Source organism: Brassica napus, unplaced genomic scaffold, assembly GCF_020379485.1.
Source record: "Brassica napus cultivar Da-Ae unplaced genomic scaffold, Da-Ae ScsIHWf_730;HRSCAF=1057, whole genome shotgun sequence".
NCBI classification, from domain to species: Eukaryota; Viridiplantae; Streptophyta; class Magnoliopsida; order Brassicales; family Brassicaceae; genus Brassica; species Brassica napus.
Genome location: NW_026016782.1, coordinates 1 through 22,872, shown reverse-complemented (window position 1 = coordinate 22,872; position 22,872 = coordinate 1). Strand labels below are relative to the sequence as shown.

At 38.1% G+C, this 22,872-nt stretch overlaps 1 pseudogene; it reads right to left on the bottom strand.

Annotated features, from left to right (window-relative positions):
* LOC125605244 overlaps positions 1 to 13,102 on the bottom strand; it is a 36,759-nt pseudogene extending 23,657 nt beyond the window's left edge.
* Positions 13,103 to 22,872: the final 9,770 nt, after the last annotated feature.

The following is a 22,872-nucleotide window of genomic DNA, read 5'->3' as shown; positions in this document are numbered from 1 at the left end:
CGACCTCGAGGTATGCCCCCATTCTTTCGTCCCTTGTTTCGTATTCCCCGTGAAACTGGCTAGCTACCAGCTGCGAGTCGCTGTAGGCGTTTAGCTCCCGAATTCCGAGGCTCAGGGCGAGCTTTAATCCAGCGATTAGTGCTTCGTACTCGGCCTCGTTGTTGGAAGCGTTAAATCCAAGTCTATAGGATTGTTCGATGGTTTCTCCGGCTGAGGAGGTTAGTCTTAAACCGACACCGGAGCCTTGCCTTGACGAGGCTCCGTCCACGTATAGGCTCCATTTCGGAACCTCTGTTTCCTGGTCTAGATGTTCGGATGCTAGCTCAATAACGAAATCGGCGAGGACCTGAGCTTTTGCTGCTGCTCGGGGTCTGTACTCGATGTCGTACTCGCTGAGCTCTATAGCCCATTTTGCTAATCGTCCGGATTGGCTAGGGCTATGCAGAATCGTCCGTAATGGTTGTGAGGTCATTACGATGATCGAGTGCGATTGGAAATAAGGTCGCAGCTTCCTGGCAGCTGTCACGACTGCTAGGGCTAGTTTTTCCATGGTGGGATATCTCGTCTCGGCGTCTATTAAGCTTTTGCTAGTATAATAGACAGGTCTCTGTTCGTTTTGTTCCTCTCGTACTAGCACTCCGCTGACTGCAGCTGCCGACACGGCGAGGTACAGGTACAGTGGTTCTCCTACTACAGGTTTGGATAGTATCGGAGGTTCCGAGAGGTAAGCCTTCAGCTGTTTGAAGGCTTCTTCGCACTTTTCATCCCATAAGAACTTCTTATTATTTTTCAGAAGTTTATAGAATGGAAGGCATTTATCGGTGGACCTGGAGATGAATCGATTTAGTGCTGCGATCCGTCCGGTCAATCTTTGTACCTCTCTGGTCGTTTTAGGTGATGGCATTTCCAGGAATGTCGCTATTTGTTTCGGGTTGGCTTCGATGCCTCTTTCGGTTACGAGGTAACCTAGGAATTCGCCGGAAGGTACTCCGAAGGTACACTTAGCTGGGTTTAGCTTCATGTCGTATTTGTTGAGGATTTCGAAACATTCTCTTAGATGGGAGATGTGGTCCTCCCCCTTTGAGGATTTGACTAACATGTCGTCGATGTAGACTTCCATGGTTTTTCCGAGTTGTCCAGCGAACATTTTATTTACTAACCTTTGATAGGTAGCTCCCGCGTTTTTCAAACCAAACGGCATGACCTTGTAACAATAGGTTCCTCGTTCAGTTATGAATGCGGTTTTCTCTTGATCCTCAGGATCCATCATAATCTGGTTATATCCTGAAAAGGCATCCATAAAGGACAAGAGCTGGTGTCCAGCCGTTGCTTCGACCAAACGATCGATATGAGGTAACGGGAAGCTGTCCTTAGGACAGGCTTTGTTTAAATCGGTGAAGTCTACACAGATTCTCCATTTCCCATTCTTCTTTTTTACTACCACTGGGTTAGCTAGCCAATCGGGGTATTGTACCTCTCGGATGGACCCGGCCTTTGTTAGTCGATCGACCTCGTCGTTGACAGCTTGGGCTTTTTCTAGACCTAGCTTACGACGTTTCTGTTTGATCGGTTTAAAAGTAGGGTCTACATTGAGCTTATGAGTGGTGACATTTGCATCTATGCCTTTCATGTCGCTGGTGGTCCATGCAAAAGTTTTGATATTCTGTTTTAGGAATTCGACGAGCTCCTTTTTGGTTTCGAGAGGTAGCTCGGATCCGATGCTCACCTGTTTCTCAGGTTTGAGTCGTCGATGCTAACTTTTTCGGTGAGGTTCTTAGGGGGACCTCGGATATTTCGTTGCATTTCGCGACTCTCCTGGATCTGTAATTGCTATTGGGGGGATTCTTTTATGATTTCGAATCCTCCCAGGTAACAGATCCTTGAAATCTTTTGGCTACCGTGTATGGTAGCTATTCCGTTGGTTGTTGGAAATTTCACGCATTGGTGATAAGTTGAAGCTACTGCTTTCATCTTATGAATCCAAGGCCTTCCGAGGATTGCGTGGAAAGGGGATGGTTTGTCGACAATTATGAAGTTGGTCATTTTCACAATTTCGTAGTCGTCTATTTCCATTCCCTTTAGTGCGTTGTAGAAAATAAGATCGACGGAGCTTCCGGTGTCGATCATGAGCTTAGGTACCTCGTACCCTGCTATATTTAATGTTATGACAAGGGCATCGTCGTGAGGTCTATCGAGGTCTAATGTCTCACTCTCCCAGAAAGAGATCTTAGTGTTAGACTCAGGCTTGGTCGGTTTGGACTGAGTGTTTGACACAGCTTTCCGTACGTGACTTTTAATAGAGTTAACGGAGTCTTGACACACACCGGACCCTCCAAGGATGTAATCGATCCTTGAGCCAGGGCTCGATTGGGGAGGTGGTTTACTCAAGAGGGCCTCGATTTGTAGGCTTTTTCCTTGTGGAAACTTTCCAAGGATCATATCGACTCTCTTTTTGGGAGCTGGGGGTGGTGAGTCTGTTTCTTTTTCAGGTGACCTCTCGCGTTTCGGAGAGCTATCTCTGGGACCTCTCTTCTGATAAGGTTGTGGCTTTTTGAGGTCCACATCTTTTATTTCTCCGGCTGCGAATTTAGCAGCCAGTTGTCGTTGGAGGTCCCAACATTCTTCGGTTGAATGTCCCTTTCGATCGTGGTAAGAGCAATGTTTGCTCTCGTCATAACCTTTGGACCAGGGGGCTTTAGCTGTCGCGGCGACAGGTTTTTCTTCCTTGTCTTCCTCGACTACGTAAGAATGTTCTCCCTGGGTCTGATTATTTCGGGAGCTACCTCTTTTGTGAGGTCCCTTTCCATCGGAGGCTTCGCCTTTCGGGTGACTCTGGGGTTTTCTGTGGAGCTTATCTAATGCTGCCATTTCCTCCTCCAAGGTAATGTATCTAGAGGCCTTATGGAGGGCGTCATCGATGGTTGGAGGGGGATTTAGCGTTAGCTCCGAGAAGAAACCTGATTTATACCAGAGACCTCTCCTAAGAGCCTCAATGGCTACCTGATCGTTGGGATTCGAGAGTTTAGTTCTTACTGCTCTGAACTTTTCGATGTAGACTCGCAGTGAGTCTTCCAGTCCTTGTCTGATCTTCCAGAGGTCAGCCTCAGACGCTTGTTTCAGGATGTGAGTTGAATATTGCTTCATAAAGGCGTTAGCCAATTGATCGAAACTGTCTATAGAGTTCGGCTCGAGGCTGGAGAACCATTCGAGAGCTGTTCCGATCAGGTTTTCGGCAAATGTTCTGCAATATCCTGCATCACACTCTTCCTTTGTGAAGTGAGCTTTAACGATAGCTAATCGGAAGGCTCTTAAATAGGCCTTTGGGTCTGCGTTCCCATCGTATTCAGGAATTTTAATTTTTCGAGTATCTCTTATGTAAGAGTTGGCAATTCTATCGGTGAACGGAGTTCCACGAGTCTCCTCAATTAAGCTCTCGATTTCGGGAGCTGAGCTCGTTACCTTGTGAACTTGAGCTCCCAATTTCTGGAGAGCTGCGTGGGTTCGCTCCATGTACCTGCGAATTGCGTCAGGTCCCTCGAAGGGAAGGACATTTGGGTCATTATCAGATACTCGGCGAGCAGGTTCCTGGTGAGACCGAGCTCGGTCGTCTTCCCAGCTAGCTGGCGAAATAGGTCGCTCATTGGTCCTTAGGCTCCGAGCGAGGTTAGTGCGGAGAGCTGCAGGATCAGCATCCGTTCTTTGGTATTCGTCTGTGCTTGGGGTTGAAACCCTAGCTTGAAACACTGAAGCTGATGTTCTGGCCCCGGACGGTATGTTGGTTCCTGCTCCAGACCCGGAAGGAGGTGGCGGTGGAGGCAAACGGGTGCTCCCACCGGTGTTTCGATCAGGCATGGAGCTAGTTGTAGCTACATTGCTCCCCATGGTGCTGGTGATAGGAGGGGTAAACGCAGGAGCTGTCCTAGCGCGAGGCGTTCGGAAAGCAGGTTCCTGCCCTTCTGCACCTGGGCTATCAGGGGAGAAGTTCAGGCGCTCTCTAGGGAAGGAAGGGTCAGCTAACCGTTCATGGAAAGTGACTCCTCTTCCCTGGTGGACGGACGGTTGGGTCGTTGCGGATTGAGATCTGGTTATCTCTTCGAACTGTTGCTGCCGTTCGGCTAACTGTTGCACCGTTCGCTCGGTCTCTTGAGCTTTGTCCACTAACTGGAGCATCATCCGACGGATCTCAGAAAGCTGATCTTCCGTTTGGTTCGGAGCGGATTGATGCGATGGGTTATTGAGGGCTGAGGACCCAAAGTTGGTCCCTCCGGAGGCTCTCGGGTTATTTGCCCCCGGAGCAGTGCGTTCGGTGAGCTATTGCTCTGGTTCGATTGATCGGGGTTAGATGGATTCGTTCCGTCTAATGGATTCATCCTTTAAGCTTTAGAGAAAGGGATTCGATTATTTGTCCCCACAGACGGCGCCAATTGTGAGAGACAAGGTTTCACTTCTTAGATTTAGGTTAGGTCAAGAGAGATGAATGAGAATCGTGGGCTGAATCCCGTAAATAAACTTGAAGAATGAATATGATTTTATTGATGAGTTGAAAGATGATGAATACAAAGGAATGTATCTTGAGATGATCAAAGAATACGTAATGCTTTTAATCTAGTACAAAAGTTGATATGAAAAAAAAAGATCCCTTGTCTTTTATCTTCTCCATCTTTATATAGTCTAGGTTTCGTTGGCAACCCTTCAACTGTTCTCCTAGATATTTGGCTTCAATTACGGAGCTCGCTTTAGGCTCCTCTTGACCGAGTCTCTTAAGGTGTTAGCTCACTTTCTGTCGTGACCTCTGCTATGATGTCTCCCAGGTCCAGTCGTCAGCTCGGCTTTCAGCTCCCTTTGTTATGATGGGCTTATCGCAACCCACATGCTAGCTCACGCTTATCGGTACCTCACCTGAGGGTCATATTCGGGTCCAACAATCGAGACTTATGTTTACTCGAATACATAAACTTAGTATATCTTTAATATCCAGGTGACCGCGTGGATATCTTTATTATTAGCCGTTTATGTAAAACTACAAACTTTATTGACTATAGAATTAGCCGGGTAAAACAGTTTGCATATAGCTAAATTCGATGTTGGTACACAGGGCTGACGATTTTGTTTTTGATAACCACAACTCAATTGGATAATATATAAGTTAGTAGGGTTATACTTTGACTTATACAAATATGTTTTATGTTAGCTGGTGTTTAATTTTGTTTACCGGATATTTAAAACATTGACGATGTGATATTCCAGATGTCATCGAGATTTATATTTACTCGAAAACATAAACTTAGTATATCTTTTCATATCCAGATGACCGTGTGTATATATGTATTATTAGCCGTTTATGAAAAACTAAAACTTTATTGACTATAGAAGTAGTCGGTGAAAACAGTTTGCATATAGCTAAATTTGATGTTGGTTACATGCAACTGAGTTTTGAGTGTATAATGAAATTAGCCTAAAGATTTGAATCACATAAAACACTCACAAAATTATCAATTTGCAGTTTTCTCTTATGGTTTCACTTTATTATATGTCTTCAAAATAACAGAACAAACCAAAAGAGAGAAAGAAAAACCAAAACCTAAAACCTCGAGAGTAAAATATAATAGAAATGACATTAACCCCGCCACACTCACATCTATCGCGATTCAGATCAGAAAATCTCTATTGGAATTGTGACGGCGAAGCTCACGGCGATAATTTGTTTGCCGCTAACCACACGGCGATGCATGTAGAACGTGCTAGACACTTACATCGTCAAATCCATGGATCTTTGTCTCGGCCCAACCTTTTCTGTTTGCGATTTACGGGTCATTCTTAAATCTGTCGCTGGGGTCTCGGTGGAGCAGGAGAGGAGGAGTAGGATGAATGTGATTGGGGCATTAATGAAGATCTATTTGAAATGTAGGTAATTTTTTTGCTTATAGAAAATATCTTCTAAATTTAAACATATGTCATGTATATATAATATAATAATAATAATAATAATAATAATAATAATAATATAATAATAATACTATATGTTGGTTTTCTATATCTAGTGAAAGGAATTGGCTTATGGTAAAACACTCCCCACAGATGCTTCTGACAACCATGTTTTCTATTGCTTTTCCATTTTTGCCAATTTTTCATTTATTGTCTATTTTTCTTACAAATCGCTCTATAATCTAACTCCAGATAAATAATATGTATCATGTAAAAAATATAAAACATAATAAAATTGGGTTTAACCATCAATATTGATATACTTTTATCTAAATATGGTCAATATATATTTTTCACAAACATAAATTTTGATTTTTTTACACTTTCATATTAAATAAATAATATTTTCTCCTTTTCTAATAATTGAAGTTTTAGAATTTGTTTTTGTTTTAATTTACTTGTTTTCAATTTTAATCTAATTTTTTTACATTTATGTTGTACGTCTTTATATTTTACAGTTTGTTCTTATTGTTTGAATTTTAGTTAGGTAGATGTCAATGATGTTTTTATCATGAAAATTTTAAATTTTAATGTTTTATTAATTTTTGTACATAAACCTAAACGACAAATATAAAATGAAACAAAAAATAATATTATTAATTTAATATAAAAATTATATTATATTATTAATGATTATTGAACTGATTTTATTTGTTTTAGTCATAGTGAAAAAATTAAATGTTTAATCACTTTTACAAGTAAAAAAAGATTAACTCTATTTATAAAGGAAAAATCGGGTTTCCATGAGTATGCAATAGATGAAAATAATATTTACTATTTTATAGTTGAAAACTAGAGATAACTTTTTTTTTAAAGAAAATTGAAATGAATTAGAGAAAATATATACTTTTAAAAAATTACATAGAACCAACATTTACATGACGTGTTATTCACAAATTGTGCGATTAATTTTTGATTTTCGGACATTGATTAAGCATAATATAGTCGGACATTTTATAAACTCCATGGCGACTCCGAAGTTTGCATTCATAGTCTGGTTGGCAATGAAAAACAGATTATCTACAATGGACATGATTTCTAAATGGTGTCAGGGAGTAGACACTACATGTGTGCTCTGCAAAAATGAACCTGAAACTCGAGACCATCTATTCTTCAAATGTTCTTACTCTGTCCAGCTTTGGAGGTATCTTGTTAGTGGAATTCTCGGAAATTCTTATTCAGATGTTTGGTCTGAGATAGTACAGAAGATTTCTGGTGGAGCTCTAGATAAGAGGAGTTTATTTTGCCTAAGATATGCTTTTCATGCTGCTACTTATGCTATCTGGACAGAAAGAAACAGAGTGAAGCATGGGGAGAACTTAATGTCTATGGCTTTACTGACAAAACTCACTGAAAAAGGGATCAGAAATAAACCTAGCCTGGTTAGGATGAAAGGTGGTAAGGGCATGGAGAATGCTCTTCAATATTGGTTTCAAACAAGGGTGTAGTAGCGGTCATTTTTGTCTGAGTTTTGATGTAGTTTGAATTTTGTGATTTGAGATTAACTCTGGTTCCACTTGTTGTAACACTTGTTGTAAAAAGGTTTTTTTGAATAAATTTAAAATTCATTGAAAAAAAAAATAGTCAAATCATTTTTATTAATTAATTTAAAATTCTAATTGATTATATTTCCATATATTTTAATTGTAAAATTTTCATAAATTTTTTTTTTTTTTGAAACACAGCTTACTTTCATTCAAACTCAATTGTTTTGGTTACAATAACAAGTGGGAATGTACCATCCTCTTTGATTAAAAAGATAAACTACAATGCCAAAAGCAGATAAAATAGATAGTTCATCATCAGAAGATGACAGCGAATTCAAGACCAAGCTTAAATGCGTCGATAAGGCTTTCACAACACAGTTGGATAGCTGAGAGATAGTCACATGAAAAGGTGACGTTAGCACCCAATCCGCACCTCGGAGTATCGACGAGACGAAGTCCGCTGCATCTTCAGGCCCCGAACGGACCGCTCCACAAGATAGCAAGTCGGTTATAGATATGGATGGAGACTTCCATTTAATGTTTGGAAGGGAAACACTTTTTAACAAAGAGGTATTGGATAGCACGGTTCGCTTCTTCACGAGGACTGATGCAAGTGGTGGTGAAGGCGATCCCAGTGAGCCCACCGGTAAATGATTAGAGAGTAAACTCTTCGCACAAGAGAAATAGGGCGTTGTATGTAAATCTGCTTCGGTAAAAACTCCATTGAACCCATCGGAAGTCTTCAGGCAATTAATCAAAGAGATTAAAAACCCCCACAAGACTGTGGGCTGTGAAAGCAATGGACTAGACCATTTATAATTAAAAGCAATTAGGCTAACCAAGCCCAAATTCAATATCTGAAGGCCCAGCTTAAGAAAAGTAGAATCGTGACCTTGTTGGAAGAGTGAGGCGGAGGAAGCACGGTGACTGGCGACGGAGTTGGGAGGGATACGGGTCACCGGCACAGCCGAGAGGGTCGCACCAGATGGAGGCACACCCTGATGATGAAAGATCTTTCTATTTCTTGCCGGTGCTCTTGAAGCTTGGAGGGGCGGATGTGAGGAGTCTGATTTCAACCCGAGAGCAGCTACCAGAAAGGAGGCTGAGCGGAAAGGTATCGTCGGAACGGAGATGGAGGGGGAGTTATGAAGCGAGCTCAACCTTATGCATTGTTTAGTTTTAAGATCTGGTCGCCAAGAGAAAGGTGGAACCCCACCAATACAATACATCAGATCGCCGAAGGTTATGGAAGAGTGGAGTGCTTGTGGAAGAACAGCAGCAGCAGTATCATCGGTGGAGAAGGTCTCTTCGATTTCCCGGGAGTGACCGGCGACGGTGGTAAGGGAGATGAGGGACGGCGAGCCCATGACTCTAAACTGGAACAATTTCGGATCTAGAAACCGCGTTTTATGTGGAATCCCACTAACAACGGTCAAGACATCAGAAGTTGTTGTCTGAGAATGAGCTTGCGAAGAGATGGAAGGTGAACGTCGGTGAGGATCTTCTAGCCGCAGTGACATCGAGAGGGAGAGGATGAAATACACGGATCTGCGGTTTGAGCTTACAGATATGAGACCACGATGAGGCGGACTGTAAAGGGTGAGACGGCGGGTAAAGGATCTACATAGATTCACAGAACGGGAGTCCCCGTAGAACAACGGCGTCGAAGAAACCTTCGGCCTAGAGGAGACCATCGGAGCCCCGATGGATAAATAAAGTGACCTTGAGCAGCAAAGAACACGAGAGCTGGAGCGAAAGGAGAGTAGAGAGATACAGGTCGATGATGACGTCGCCACGAGTAGCCAGCGCCGACGGGAAAACGCATCGCCAGCGCCGGAGAACATTGATTTATGGAGTACCTCGAGCCCCGTGTCTGGGAGCATTTTTTATCAACAACAAAAGATTATTTTTCATAAAATATTTTATTTCTACAATTTCAGAGATTAAATATATTTGTAAATTAATATCCATAAATTTTTTTAAAAAAATTCCACTAATATCTATATTTATTTTGGTATGTATGATCATATTCAATTAAAATAATTACACTTTAAAAGTTCATATACAAACCTATATTTTTTGAAGAAATAAACAGAGGTGGTAGAAACGCCGTTAATAGTAAAAACATGGATAAACTAGAGCAATTTTTACTAAAAAAAAAATAGAGTATAAAAATTAGTGGTAAGTTAGAGATGCTTACATGATACAAAGGCAAATCATCGATACCACATAACATAGTCATCTCAGGGGCTGAAAATGTGCACGTCCACATAATTGTTTTCATATCGGCAGCTTTCAATTTCTCTCGAGTGCAAATTTCCTCTTGAACCACGAGGGTTCTCTTCTCCGGGAAAAGAAGGCTCAACCATGGCTCTAGCCTAGAAATGAATAGATTGCATTGGGTACCTCCTAGCTCTATTTCAAGGTTAGCATTAATAGGCAGAACCGGCTGAAAAAAGAAGTAGCCATCAAGATGATATGTAACATCATAAACTTACGTGGTTTTAAAAGTTTATAATTCAAACTTATATTGCCAACTTTACTTAACACAGTAACTCTTCTACAGAAATTTATATGACACAAGAATAAGGTGCCCTTTCTTTATGTATATAGGAAGAGATTTTCAGGTATATTAATTGGATTAACCAATATTTTGGAGATCGAGATAAATTAAGCAATGTTCATGCAAGACCTTAAAGAGCCAATGATCTCATAGGCGAATTAAAGAATAAAACTACAAAGGGAAATCTAAGTATCAGAGATTACTTATCTAAATTGAAATTGCAATCTGCACATTATATTAAAAACTATAACGTTAGTGGTTCCAAACCTGAAAAGGGATCTCGATAAAAGACACCACATCAACTTTAATAATCTCTAATATAGAGGATTCAGCTTCCCTAAAGAGCTGCAAAGGAGCAAGGAAGCATATCATCAGTGAAACAATAGTAAATAATTTGTGTCGAATATCTAAAAAAACCTTCCGCAACACCATCATACATGAATCTCATTGAGTTCCATAAGACGTGTAATATCCCCTGAATCTTCAACAGACTTCGATTTAATGCTCCTCAAGATAATTGCCGTGACGTTATTCACAGCAAACAGATCATGTTTTCGATTCACACATCTGACATCTAGTTTGGGTAAGCTGAAGGAAACCTGTTAATATGGCTAAACTGTCAGTATAACACCCAGTGAAAGAGAATGAACAGTAATCATAGATTGTATTTATCTCCAGCAAACAACTGAAAACGAAGCGTTGACTAAAGGTTGATAAGACTCAAGAATTACTACTCTCACATATCTAAGCACACAATCAGCTAACCCATTTCTTACTAAGCATCCTGACCTTTTCAGAAAAATACATAGAATATTTTGCAAGTGCTGACAGCTGATACTCTTTATGAGGTTTTTCGTAGATGGGGAAGTAGCTGATGATCGTTTGCTTTGGGAAAAGAAATCATTGTCCAGTTTCATAGTTACATCTCCAGATACAATTTCCATGGTTCGTATAACCACAATACCTACTGCCCTATATCCAGGAGAAGCAACAACAAAAAAAAATGCCGCCTGTGAGCAATCAACTAACTGAATAGAAGATTTGTCTTTAATTTGTAACATATAGGCACATCCATGATATAGGTCACAGAGGACTCTAGACAGTGCAAGTTTTTTTTTTTTTTTTGACAGTGCAAGCTTCCAAACATGATATACGAAACTAATCCATTAAGAAGGATTTATTTCATGTTAGGATTAGATGCAAATGACAGTACCTGTCATATCCAAGTTGGAAACAGAGAGTGAGTTTGTCACAAGATAAAGCACCAGAGGATCTCATCACAACATCAAGATCATATATCATAACTTTAATACATAGCTCTCCAGAAAGAAAACCAACACCAAATTTAATTTCACCAGCGGACGATGACTCAAAGGCACCCTGTAAAACGCTCAAACCAGCAGCAAATCAAGTTCTGATAATATACCTTTTCATCAAAAAAATAATATCAAAATAGCAAAGAATTATTGTCCCAGTAGAAATGCAAACAATTTTAAAAAAACGATGTAACAAGATTTTTTAATAAGTTATTAGCATTTTACTGTAGATAGTGTACAAAAAGGACAAACGACTTGCCACTAAAAGCTTTGTACAATCTTTTCTCCATTGACGACTAAGCAGTAAGAAGTTTGTAGAATGTGCTCACCGTTTCAGACATCACCACGACATCCCGCAGGCATTTCCTACTGCTAACACGGAACCTAACAGACATTCCAAGCACTAGACTGAGCATCCATGTAAACAACCTGGAACAAAGGCTGGAATAAAATTTAAAATATAAGCTACCATCGTACTACTAGATCAAGTATATTACATAAAGAAGAAAGAAAAGTGCAGTATATAACATATAATTAAAGTAAACACACGTAATCATCAATTTCGACAAGAAGCAATAGGAAGAAAAACTCTTGAATCAAAACTGTGGATCCATGTTGTTTGTTTCAGAGACAAAGTCTCCCACATTGAAAAGTAAAAACAAATCTTAAGTAATACTCCCTCTGTTACAAAATAAAGTATATTCTAAAATTTCAGTTTTATTAAGAAAACACGTAAAATTTTGACAATAAATGCATTGTTTTTCCATGTTTAGTTATTTTCTATGATTTTTAACCAATCAAAGTTCAGTATTAATTTAATGTCTTTGAAATTTACAATTTGTCACTATTATATACATTGAAAAGGTAAAATATGGATTTTTTAGAAACAAATTTTTTTCTAAAACATAGATCATTCTGAAACGGAGGGAATATATTAGATATATATATATATATATATATATCACTCCAGTTATCTTGAGGTTAAAACTCATCTAATTTAACATATGTCTATGTAGTCAAATATGATCTATTTCGAGATTGATTCTCAAAGAGCCATCGTCTCGAAGAATCTATCAGAGATAAAGTTTCAATATACAAGATAAAGATGGATAAGTCAATTCAGTTATCACCGATCTAGTGTAACATAATGAACTGATTTGGACTTGATTCATAGTAGAGCTAGGATTAACCCCATAGTTCAAGCTAGAACAGAATTTTTATTTAAAAACAAGAATCAAAGAGGGCTCACCTGAAGATCATCCACAAAGTGATGGAAGCAATTAGAAATCCAAAGTATAACGTCGCAGATGAAGCCGCCATTTCCACCCAACAGATAACTTACTCTGCCGGATAACTGCGATTCTCAGATTAGTCTCGCCACCGCAATCAATATTTCAAGTTGACAAGCTGCCTCCATAGAGAAAGATCCGATCGGCAAGGTTTGAAGGGGCTCTTTAGTCAACCATATTCATTGCCCATCCCCATAGCACGTTTAGTCAAACAATATGATCATCCCTATACATTATTGAAACGTGAATTTTTAAAAATTATCTTTTCATGTGTAGCTGTGACAAAAATAATACTCACTCTGTTTCTGAATAAGTGTCACTTTGACACTTTTCACACAGACTAAGAAAATAACAGAAATATACGTAAGTTGTTATTAATTACATCTTTCTGATCAATAGTATTTGAGATAAATAAAATTATTTATAAAATCAATGCAGTTTGCAATTAATTTTCAGCTGAAAGTAAATATAATTTACATTGGAATTGTAAAGTGACACTTTTTGTGTAACAAGAAAAAAAATTAGAATAACACTTATTATGAGAAAAACGTCAATAAAACCTCAAACTTAACAAAATAAGCTAAAAAAAGCTTCAACTCTTAAGTAAACCAAAATATTCCCAAACTTTAAAAAAAAATCCAAATAATCATAAACTTATGTTTGACTCTGTCGTTTTAAGCATCCACAAGTCAACTGTTAACTCTTTATAAACTTCCGTTAATTAATAAACGATGAGTTTTACTCTATCATGAAAAGAAAAAAAAAATCGTCGTCTTCTCTTTTTCTCCATCGATAACAATCCTTAATTCCCAATATCATTCACCTAAATCCATAGATTACTACACAGGAAACAAACTTAACTCTTGACTATTTGAAGAAAACAGATGGAGAGGCCGAAGAAGCTTGATCATAAACGTCGTAAGAAGAAAGCTACATCGAGTGACAATTGAAGAGGAGCACGATGCAGGGAAAGGTCGTGAGCTTGAACGAATCACCGCAGAGGAGAGACGCAACGAACCTCGACCTGACACTGAGAGAGACTGTCATGATGAGGATGTTGACCGATATGATGGAGAAGGAGATGGTGGTGATAACGAAGAGGAGCACGATGCAGGGAAAGGTCGTGAGCTTGAACGAATCACCGCAGAGGAGAGACGCAACGAACCTCGACCTGACACTGAGAGAGACTGTCATGATGAGGATGTTGACCGAGATGATGGAGAAGGAGATGGTGGTGATAACGAAGAGGATGAGGTTGAAGAAAATCAAGTAGAAGAGAATGGAGAAAATGGATTAGACGTGGAAGAAGAGAACTGTGAGGACTTATCACAACATTTTGGAGATGTCGCAAGAGAAGAAGAAAATGTAAGTGATGGAGAGAGTGGTGATGATATTTGGGATGATGAGAAGATACCGGATCCATTATCTTCCGACGAAGACGAAGAAGAGGTAGAAAGAAGAGAGTTGCTTTCCAATAGTGTTGACAGTGAAGAGCTTTTGGCATTGGGGAAGACATTTGCTTGTGCAGCAGATTTCAAGTTGGCGATGTTACGGTACTCTCTGAAGACCCGTTACGACATTAAAATGTACAAGTCTACATCAAGGAAGATGGGTGCGAGATGCTCTGATGTTGAGTCGAATTGCCCTTGGAGGATTTACTGTTCTTACGAACCAAGGAGGCACAAGATGCAAGTGAAAGTGTATATCAATGAGCATAATTGCATGAGATCAGGCTACTCGAAGATGCTTAAGGTATCGTCAATTGCTTGGCTGTTTGCGGAGAGGTTAAGGATCAACAGGAAGTTTACGAAAAAGGAGATGGCTGAAGAGGTCAAGAGAGAGTACAATTTAATTGTCACAGTCTCACAGAGGAACAATGTGCAAAAGCGAAGTCTAAGCTATTCCGACTGAGAAAAACAAGCCATGAAGTGCATTTCTCACGTATGAGATTATGAAGCCGAGATAAAAAGTCCAATCAGTATACATCAATGGTTATTGAGACTATTCCCGGTGCTACTCCAGGAAGCAAGCAAAGGTTTGACAGGTTATATGTTTGTTTCACATCTCAAAGAGAATCTTGGATAGAATCATGTCGACCTATCATTGGGCTAGATGGTGCATTCTTGAAGTGGGATATTAAAGGGCATCTACTAGCTGCTGTAGGAAGAGATGGAGACAACAGGATTGTGCCAATTGCTTGGGCTGTTGTTGAGATTGAAAATAATGTGAACTGGGAATGGTTTGTAAGCTTTTGAAATCGGATTTAGGACTGCAAGAAGGAGCAACAACAACAATAATATCCGACAAGCAGAAGGTTTGTGGTGTGCTAATTTCTGTTTTTTTTTGTGTTGTGCTTATTTGATTGTGTTTTCTTATCAACAGGGACTTGTGAATGCTGTCAAGAATGAGCTTCCAGAAGCTGAACACCGAATGTGTTCAAGACATATCCTTGCAAACTGGAAAAGAGACAATAAAGATCCTGAATTAGAGAGATTATTTTGGAAGATAGCAGGAAGCTACACTCTAGGGGATTATCAAGAGCATATGGACACACTAAAAAAATATTGCTCAGGTGCCTTTAACTCCCTTCAGAAAACAAACCCCAATACATGGTCAAGAGCTTTTTTAGGTTAGGATCTGATTGCAATGACAACCTTAACAACCTTAGTGAGTCATTCAACAAGACAATTAGAGAAGCTAGAAAAAAGCCATTGTTGGAAATGTTAGAGGATATAAGAAGGCAATGCATGGTTCGTAATGCCAAAAGAGCTATCATTGCTTCACATAGTAAGACTAAGTTCACAAAGAAAGTTCATTTGGAGGTTGAAAAGACTAAGGAAAAGCAAAGGATTGCATCAGATATATGGCATGTGGGAATGTTCATGAAATTGATGATGGAGGTGTCACCTATAGTGTTGATATGGATTTGAAAACATGCGGGTGTCTCAAGTGGCAGCTCAGAAGAATTCCATGTATTCATGCTTCATGTGTAATAACTGCAAAGAAACTAAAGATGGAAGATTTTGTGTCCAAGTACTACACAAGTGACATGTGGAGAGTGACATACTCGCGTGGTATCAGGCCGGTGTAGGGAATGAAATTGTGGCCTAGGATGAATAGGCTACCAGTGTTGCCACCACCCTATAGACTAGGTAATCGTGGTAGACCAAACAACTATGATAGAAAAAAAGGAGCTAATGAATCTTCTAGTTCCTCAACAAAACTGGGACGAGAAAAGCGTATGATGACTTGTTCTAATTGCCTAGACACTGGTCACAACAAAACTACATGTTCTAATCCGACAGCTAAAAGAGAACCAAAAAGGCCAAGGGGTCGGCCAAGACTTCAAGATGTGGTATGTTTTCTTTTTGTTAATCACTTGTTTAGTCGAGAACATGTTGTATATGTCGCTTACACTTGCGTTTTTTGTAGGGGGAATCAACACTAGGTTTTTCACAAGAACAATCTCAAGCTTAATCAATTCTTCTTTTTTATTATGTAATGGTTCAGACCATCTCTTTGTTATGTTACGACTAAAACCATCTCTTTCTTATGTTATGGCTGAAACCATCTCTTGTGTTATGTAATGACTAAAACAATCTTCTTTATTATGTAATGACTCAAAACTCTCATCTCCTCTCATTTTGTTAACAGCACATCATGGATAACACGTCTTTCTTGTTACACGCCTTTTACGTCTGTTACGTTTCTTTGCCATCTCCTCTCTTGTGACCCAAACGGTTCCAACTATCTCTTTTATTATTTTGTTTAACAACATATCTTCTTAATCATCATGAACAACACATGTTCTTAAACATCAAAGCAACACAATTTCTTAAACATTATGGCAACAAATTGTTTCAAAGAAGTCTAAAACAATAACTTCTCATCTAAGAACTTCTCAGACCAAATTTTCTTAACATATCATCATTTATATCGGTTTTGGTCAGAGAAACTTTGCCCCTATCTCTCTTACTCACATACCTGAAGAACGCTCGACCAGGATTTTCTTGCGTCCTAGACGTGTACATTTCACAAGCTCATGACATACACACTTGCTTGGAAATCCACGAGCTTCTGAGTTGATCCCATGGTGAAGAGGAATTTTTTTTTTCTGGGAACTAAGGATTTGCAGAGTCGATGAAGAAGAAGAAAAGACACGAGTTTATGTTTTTAATTATAGAGTAAAACACATCGTTTCACTATTTAACAGAAGTTTAAGCAAAATTAACGGTTGACTTCGGGATGTTTAAAAAGGCTTAGTCAACATAAGTTTAGGATTATTTTAGGAAAATTTTGAAAGTTTGAGAATTTTTGGCTTACCCAAAAGTTGAGGCTTTTTATAGCTTATTTTGGTTAGTTCGGGATTTAAATGACGTTTTTTCCCTTATTATGAAACAGAGAGAGTATTTAATTTGACTAGCATATATCTTCAGCTATAACTTTATTTATTGAGAATTCGGCCAAAAAAACTTAACTTTGCATGAATTGGCAAAAGAAATATAAACTTTTGGGCTGACAAAAAAACACCAAACTTTCATTGACTTTAGAATTAATTAACAATGTTTTCGCTGACTTGCCAATTTAGCACGCCGTCAACAAATTTAACAGAAATATTGACGTCATTTATTGTTGGCGTTAAGTGAAACGACGTCGTTTTCAAATGATGTAAAACGACGTCGTTTTACATGATTTGAAATTAAAATTATGTAGACCCCTGGATTCGAACCCAGGATGGTTGGTCAAATGGCAAGGTATTTACCACTGGGCTACTGGCACTTTCAATGTACTTACTAACATGTTTACTTTTATTTGGTACATATTAAAATAAAAAATTCTCAAAAAACTTAATAATATATTTAAAATTCAAAAAAAAAATTAAAAAATAAAGAATTTTTTATAAAATTAATTTAGAAATTAAAATTAAAAATAAAAACTCTTCCAAAATTTTCTAAAAACTTAAAAAGATCTTTAAAATTCCAAAAAATTGAAAAAAATAAAGAATTTTTTTATAAAAATAATTTTGAAATTAAAATAGAATTTTTTTATAAAATTAATTTGAAATTAAAATATAAACTAAAATTTTATTTTTCTTTTCAAAAAAACACAAACTTTTCACGAATTGAAAAGAAAAAATAAAATTTTATTTTCTATTTAATTTCAAAATTAATTTTATAAAAAAAATCTTTATTTTTTCAATTTTTGGAATTTTAAAGATCTTTTTAAGTTTTTAGAAAATTTTGGAAGAGTTTTTTTTTAAAAAGAAAAAATAAAATTTTATTTTTAATTTAATTTCTAAATTAATTTATTAAAAAACTTCTTTATTTTTTAATTTTTTGGAATTTTAAAGATCTTATTAAGTTTTTAGAGAATTTTTTATATTTAATATGTACCAAATAAAAGTAAACATGTTAGTAAGTACATTGAAAGTGTCAGTAGCCTAGTGGTAAAATACCTTGCCATTTGACCAACCAACCTGGATTCGAATCTAGGGTCTGTCGTTCACTTAACGCCAACAATAAACGATGTCAAATATTTCTGTTAAATTTGTTGACGGCTGCTAAATTGACAAGTCAGCGAAAACATTGTTAATTAATTTTAAAGTCAATGAAAGTTTGGTGTTTTTTTGGTCAGCCCAAAAGTTTATGTTTCTTTTGGCAATTCGTGCAAAGTTGAGGTTTTTTTTGGCCAAATTCTCTTTATTTATTGCATCTGAGAACTTTCAACAATTGATTGACTTTTCTTACAAGTTTGGAGACTTTCTGGTTTGGTGATGGCGGTGAAATGAAGTGACCCGCTTTTGCTTTTCGATTGGCTGTGGAGATGGCTGTATAGGCGAGCTCTCGGTGTATCTCTCAGGTGATAATCTCGGATCTCTATGATCTTCTTTCTCAAGATCTTAATTGACGGTGATGGTAACAAGCTCGATAAGTTCATGGGGGGTAACTAATGTGAAACTGTCTTGAAAGTTCCAGCATCCGAGGGAAACGAGGTGAATCTCACCTTTCTGAAGTAACGCTAAAGGTTGAGAACGATGTTTGATTGTTACGAGCTAGCGGAACACGCTGGAGGTGATGGATCGAGCGAAATTAGTGAGGACGGAAAATTGGTTTTTTTTTGTTTGAGTCGGTTGTAATGGACAAAACTTAATTCATCACCCCTCTTAAAACTAATTAAATTGCCATCTAGATAAATAATAAAATATATTAAATTTTATTTAAAAATTAAAAATAGTTGAAAAAAGAATAATGTCTAAAAAACTCTAAATTCTAAACTCTAAACCCTAAATCTAAATCTAACCCCTGAATACTAAACTCAAACCCTATACCTTAAACCCAAATAGTAAACCCTAAACCCAAAACTTTACGATAAACTCAAATCCTAAACCCTAAACCCAAACTGTAAACCCAAATCCTAGACCCTAAACTCAAACCTTAAACTCTAAACTCAAATCCAAATCATAGACCCTAAACCAAACTGTAAATCTTAAACCCAAATTCAAACATTTTGGGTTTAGGGCTTAGGTTTGGGTTTAGGGTCTACGATTCAGGTTTAAGATAAAGGTTTGGGTTTAGGGTTTATGGTTTAGGGTATAAGGTTTGAGTTTATGATCTAGAGTTTGAGTTTAGGATTTAGGGTTTAGAGTTTGGGTTTATGATTTATAGTTTAGAGTTTTGGGTTTAGGATTTAGGGTTTAGAGTTTAGGTTTAGGATTTAGGGTTTAGAGTTTGGGGTTTGAATTTAGGGTTTAGAATTTAAGATTTAGGTTTTTTTAGTGACATCATTTTTTAATTGTTTTGATTTTAAAAAAAAAAATTAATTTTTTTATTAATAATATAGCTAGCACTTTAATTGGTTACAAGATGGGGGTGGTGAATTTATAAGATGGGTAGTGAATTTAAAGGTTCACCTGAACCTAAGTTTTGTCCCTTTGTAATCGAGCCTTTATTCCCGTTTCGGGTTGATTTATAAAATTAATTTTTAAAAAAATTTAGTGTCGGTATAGATTTGTCATTTCTTATAAACAAATGTACTAAGTATATGAATTGGTTGTCTTGCTGTTTGTATTCTTATATTTAAAATTTATACGTTCTCTAATTTAGTTTGCATAGTATTTGGACACCATCAGCTATATGGGTGTTTAAGCCTCTTTGATTGGCTGATTGAAACACTTCCAAAAAAATTGGATCGAATAATTTAAGTGAATTAAGACATTTTCACCAAAAAATTTAATGTCCCTGGGATCCACTACATTGAATCCTCAAGTTTCCAACTAACATACAACAAATAATGTCAGCATATTAACAACACTCACCGGTCTTCATACTCTATATTTCTTTCGTCATTACAAAATAACCAATACAGTTTTTGGATTGGAAGAAAGAAGATAAAATGGAGGAAGAACAAATAAGAGTCGTAAAGATAATAGTTATTGGAGTAATATTATGGGGTGTGAGCTTTATTCTCACCAGAAGAATCTTCTCAAGCTACTCCTTCGACTTCAGCAACCGTCTCTCTCAACTGTTCACGCGACAGTCGCTGTCACTTTAGCAACATTCTCTGTTCAAGATTGGTCTTGCCCTGTTTGTCTCGTGCTTCTAAGCCGTCTCCCCAACAGGTTTCTTAACTACATTATATGTTCTTAATTATTTTAAAACTATTATAGTAACTCGTTTTGCACGTGTAACACAAACTGAGAGATGAAATACAAGCAGATGGATACAATGGCGTTTTCATTGTCGTACATGATATACGATCTCATATGTTGTCAGTTCGATCAAGTGATCAGCATGGACAATGCGGTTCATCATTTTGTCAGCATTCTTGGTTTTGTTGCTGGATTGCCTACCAAAAGGTATCATTGCTCCTTTTTATCTTTTTTATTGTTATCTACCAGATACTATATGAGATTTAGATACTAATTTTAGTATAAAATTAATTTGGAAGTCTGGATCTGAGATCATCGCTACACTGTGGATAGCAGAGATATCGAGTCCTTTTACCATTTAAGGGAGATTCTTAAAGAGATTGGATACAGAGACACCAGCGTCAATCTGGCAGCCGATGTGAGTATTTGCTACCTTTTAATTTTGTGTTCTTACAATTTCTAAACAATAATTTATTTATTTTTTGAAAAAATGTTTAAATTAATTCAAACAAAAAATACTGTTTACAACCAAGGTTTCTTGTTTTAAGCTCAAAAGAAATTGAAACTTTGCTTTACATTAGAAAATAGGATCATCTAAAGGAGAACCAAGTTTCCATGGCTCCCTGATAAGCTGAGTTTGTTGGGGAAAGCGGACACGAGGCGCATCGGAATGTAGCAATCGTGTTTCCCCTGACCTGTGAGAATCTGAGAGAAAAATACTTCGACGATAGCAGGATATAATATAAGCAATAACTAAATGAGACAAACACTTTTTACGTGGAAAACCTCCTCGATGTGAGAAGGAAAAACCACGGGACCGTAGTCTACTCAACAATCCACTATATAAATGTATGTGAGTACAACCACGTCCTTCCTGTTCAAAAACCTGAACAGAACAGAGATCAAGCTAAAAGAGTCATCTCCAACACAAGAACAACAACAACAAGAGAGCAACACAAAGCTTCAAAACCAGCAGAAACCAAACGACCTCAGCTCACAAGGATTCTGGCAACCAGAGACTAATCCCACCGTACAAATCCAAGATACACCAGTAAACAACACCTCTGCCAAATTTCAGCTCAATCCGAGAAGATCTCACCGTCGGATATACCAAACACTCAAGACAGCGCACTGCTGAAGAACTGTGACGACCAGCTTCACTAAAACCCAGACAACAGAAGATCCAACCGTTGAAATCTAAATCCCTTCGGGTGAACCTTAACTTACTGACTGAAGAAGCTTCCCAAAAAATATCAGCCCGATCAGGATCTGTTTGACCCTCCAAATCTGTATTGACAAACCCAGACGAAAATTCTGCCTCCTTCCCTCTTTCTCTCTTTTGTCTTTTGATTCTTGTAAGTCTCTACATAAAAAAATAGGTCACAGAGACTATATATATGTGTCTCACTAACCCTAAGAACCTCCAAGGCCCAATACTAATCTCATGGACTAATACCAATTGCCCAACTTCCAAGTTTGGTTATCACCAACCAAAACCAATGGGTTTCCTCATCTAGAAGGAACCCAACAGAGTTGTGGCTATGTCTGATGCTTTAGATACGATTTCGAATTTGTTTGTCGATGATTTTTGTAAGCCCTGACGCAGCCTTTGGGTCCTCTCCAAACCTCTTACAATTCCGTTCTGCCCAAACTGCACATAGAGTGGCTTGGAAAGCATATCGAAACAAGAACAGCTCCAGTTTGCTTCACTTTTAGTGAGAAGGGGTATAATGTCATCCCACACATTGTATAATCCATCCTCAAAAGCTTCTGGTGAGGATCGTCCGCACCTCCCCGAGTATTACACTGAAAAAACAGATGGTTTCTTGTCTCAGGACAGTCCTTGCCACAGCGGACACATAACCGCAATGCCACCATTCCATAGCGATAGCGATCTCCAGTAGGCAGTCTATCCAGGATTGCGCCCCATGTGTGGAAGGAGAACCTTGGAGTGCTGTAGCGAAACCACACACCTTCGAACCAGTCAAACCGTGCCTGCATCCCTCGCAAGAGCTTCCAAGTTTTTGGTAGTAAAGCTCAGTTTATAATCATCACCACACTTCCATAGTCTGATATCCTCTTCACTCTGCAACCCTCTGTGTTTAACCCTTCAAAATCTCCAGCTCGATGAGATTAAAAACCTCCACTCGGTGTCTTCTTCTCTTGTGCTTTTGGATTACTGTAGCAACTGTATCATGGAGTCGAATACCCATATTCATAGGTCCACCAGCTCATGTTTTATCATTAGACATCCTAGTTCTGACCAGTCATCAAACCAGAAAGACGTTGACATGCCATTCTAACTTTCATCTTCGAAAATACAGCAGCAACTTCTCTGTACTTGAATAGCTTCTTCCACATCCACGAGCCAAGAGAACTACTATATCTTTTACTGTCCGAAAGATCCCTTGCGGATTAGATAACGTCTCACCCATTCACCCAAAGAGAATTTTTTGAAGATAGGATACGCCATACCACTTCAGACAAGAGACCTGGTTTGCTTCCTCAAGAGACCGTGTCCCAAGCCTCCTTCTTCTTTTGGCCTACAGGTATCCTTCCAACTAACTTTGCTTTATTTGTATTC